At 52.9% G+C, this 3,526-nt stretch overlaps 1 non-coding gene across 1 annotated transcript; it reads left to right on the forward strand.

The window, feature by feature from the left end:
* The first annotated feature begins 663 nt into the window (after positions 1 to 663).
* LOC144783527 (U6 spliceosomal RNA) lies at positions 664 to 767 on the forward strand. The gene has a single exon (XR_013601486.1). It is a non-coding gene; the product is annotated as a U6 spliceosomal RNA (small nuclear RNA).
* The last annotated feature ends 2,759 nt before the right edge of the window (positions 768 to 3,526 follow it).

Raw genomic sequence — 3,526 nt, forward strand, 5'->3', positions numbered from 1 at the left:
AGCGGTAAATCATTTAAGCTTCACTGCGCGCTGCTGACGGGTCTGCCAAAACACTAGCGCGCTAACTCAAAATGGCCGCCCGTAATGGGACGCTGGAGGGCATATTAGCGGAAGTCTTCCTTCTATTTCCATTGATACTTGGATTTTGGCCTGCACAATGCAAATCTTTATGCAATATAGATAGGTTGGATCGCTATTAACCAATTATGACAGTGGAGATTTTACAACAATTAATTAGTGCAAAGACCATAATAGTATGAACAGGTCGATTACAGAGGACCTAGATTGAGAGGTATGTGCGCTTAGCCAAAATGCGGGAAACATGTATAATAGGTGGGTAGACTTCGGCTTTGAATATTTACGCAGGTTCCTGCCCAGAGTTGGAGAAAGACATGATTGGGTGTACAGGTTAAACAGCGAAATTCGCTGTGGGATATGATAAGGAAGACGTAGTTATTGTGTGGTTTTGAGACTTGACCCCTGTGCTAAGGTTGGGCACAGTAGTCATACCACAGTTGCGCTGTGTTCCAAAGGGGTTGGTCTCCACATGCCAGTAGTGTTGGTAACTTTATGGGACCCTTGTTATTATCTTGGCCACGGTTAGGGGTGGTGCCTCAGAGAGTGGGGGTTCTTTAGGGGTACGGGGGTTCAAAAAAATATGGAACGCTTCAGGCAGCACATATACTAAAATTGGAACGATACAGAGAAGATTAGCATGGCCCCTGCGCAAGGATGACACGCAAATTTGTGAAGCGTTCCATATATTTTTTTGTTATTTGACACACAATTTCTGGTGGCTCTAGAACTACTAGAAGCACAAACAATCTTCTGCTGAAGCCTCGAAGATTTCGGAGGGAAAAAACCTATAAACGCTCCTTCTCAGGAATGGCGCCCAGGATCTGGAACTCACTCCCTCCTGAAACCAGGCTCATCTCCTCCAACAAACTTTTTAAGAAAGAAGTAAAAGCGATCCTCATGGCTAAATACACATGATCTATTATTCTGTATTTCTCAAGAATCCGCTCTGTACTACCTGCCTGACCCCATGGGCTATTTGTTTTACTTGTATTATCGACTTATCTGATTGTATACGTTCCCTCTTTGGATATTTCTATATTGTTGACGCACCCGTTTGACTTTGCATACTGTACCTACTCCACCTTAACTATTCCTACTCGTGTACTACTGTTGCACCTGTGTGACTATGCACCCTGTACTCACCTACCTCAACTTTGCCTCCCTTTATGCTATCTCCAAAAGCATTTTAAGCACGCTTAAACAAGTATATGCTCCTTCTTTTTGTACCTTTATACTATTGGCGCAACTGTTTGACTATGCACCTTGTACCTACACTACTTCAACTTTGACCTACCTCTTGTATTTTGACCTACCTATGTGTTGGACCCGGCCTCGTGGCGTGGTCCTACCCCTCCCGCATGGCGGGCCCCGGACCACATCGGCCCTCCATCCAGCCCGGGGCGGCCCTGGGCACCCCTCTGCATGACCTACAAACCACCGGATCCGCCACCCGGCGGCCCACAACCACTGACACGGCACCCTCGGGCCGCCCCAGCAGTACCGGTCCGGTGCCCACCACGGACCCACATTCCAGGCCCGACGCCATCTTGGGCCATCACGTCACAGACACGTGGTCCCGGCCCAGCCGCGGCCACCGCCCCAGCGAGCCCGCCATCGAGGCACCAAGAACCTCCGGGTGGTAGAGTGGCCACTCAACCAGAGACAAGAGGAGGGGAGTTTCAATGGCTCTCCAACCGTCCCCGGACGCCTGGTATCGATCGCCCTCCGGCTTCCCTGGGCGCTGGCTCCGCCCCACTGCTGGGTGTCTGGACACCATCATCCCGGCCCCTCTGACCCCCAGGCGAGAGGGTCCGGACATCAAAGGACTCCAGACCTATATCTGGGCCAGCCCAAGAGTAGGACGGGAGTTGTATCCTGGAGTCGAGAAGCCCTGCTGACGCTGTCGCGGCTGACCCTGAGATGAACTCATCTTGCTGTGCTACCTGGAACCTGCTGGCGCTGCCGCGGTCCACTCTCGCTGAACCATCTTGGAACCTGCTGGCGCTGCCGCGGTCCACTCTCGCTGAACCATCTTGGAACCTGCTGGCGCTGCCGCAGTCCACCCTGGCTGAACCATCTTGGAACCTGCTGGCGCTGCCGCGGTCCACTCTCGCTGAACCATCTGGGAACCTGCTGGCGCTGCCGCGGTCCACACTCGCTGAACCATCTTGGAACCTGCTGGCGCTGCCGCGGTCCACACTCGCTGAACCATCTTGGAACCTGCTGGCGCTGCCGCGGCCCAACCTTCCGGAACCCCCCAGCTCGAGGAGTGAGAGCTGTGCGCAGGGTCTCCTTGCAACCAACCATCTATAAGACTGTCCCGCTACCTTACCCCTTGGTCACGAGACTTTCCAGATCTTAGGAGCTGCTGTATATATTGAAACGATACTTATTGCCAGATAAAGCTTGAAAACTTTACCTACGAGTGGTGTACTTTTATAGTGGTGTGGTTACTCTGCTGTACGATCCTAAGAGAGGGCCCTCACGTCGAAGGCCCCTCAACCTCGCTCTGTCCCTTCTCTGAAGGAGGGGTAGACCTAGGGGTGGTCAGTCAGACACCTTCTGCTGCCCCCAGGTTCGCCTTTCTAACATTGGTGGCAGGCGCTGCGATCCGAGCCCACGCAAGATCGTACAGAGAGGGATCTACCCGCTACAGCACACGGAGACCATGACGACCCAAGGAACAAATCCACCTACCGAATTCCAGAAAGAAAAGATGGAAGAATATAGCCACAAAGAACTAAAACAATTCTGTAAAGATATGGGTATCGCTACCACTGGCCTGAACACAAAAGAGGACTTCAAATCGGCCCTACAAGCCTGGGTGGAAACCCGAGACAGGCCACCCCAAGAGGAGAATAGCCCGAATGGACAACCGGAAACGAGCGCACCCCCGACGGGGGAAAGAACCGCAACCCTAAATGTGGACCTCCTTTATGAAGACGCTCGAGAACGAGAGCGCAACCGGCTACACGAACTGGAGCTTGCACGACTCCGGTTAGACGGAGAACTCCAGCTAGCGGAGAAAAAGATAGCCCTCGAGCAACTACGGCTGGAGGGGGATCTAGAAGAAAAACGGAGACAACGTAACCTCGACGAAAAACGATTAGCCTATGAACACGAACGAGGCCTGAAAGAACTCGAAATCAAAGCCAAGCTCAACGAAGACAGCGCAACCGGGGCCAAGACCTCGGCCCCTCCCGTGGACACCAAGGTTCACCTACCGAAAGATGTAGTCAAAGAATACTACAAGAACGACGACATCCAGCAATGGTTCAAAGCCTACGAGGTGGCCATGACCGCCCATCGGGTGCCCCTGAAGGACTGGGGCGCCGGCCTGTGGGGAAAGTTCGTCAACGAAGGGAGGGATGCCCTGCTGGAACTCCCTGACACCGAAATGACTTCCTATGAACACATGAAAACGGCCCTACTCACCCGCTACGGTCTC

This window comes from Lissotriton helveticus, chromosome 9 (assembly GCF_964261635.1).
Source record: "Lissotriton helveticus chromosome 9, aLisHel1.1, whole genome shotgun sequence".
NCBI lineage: Eukaryota > Metazoa > Chordata > Amphibia > Caudata > Salamandridae > Lissotriton > Lissotriton helveticus.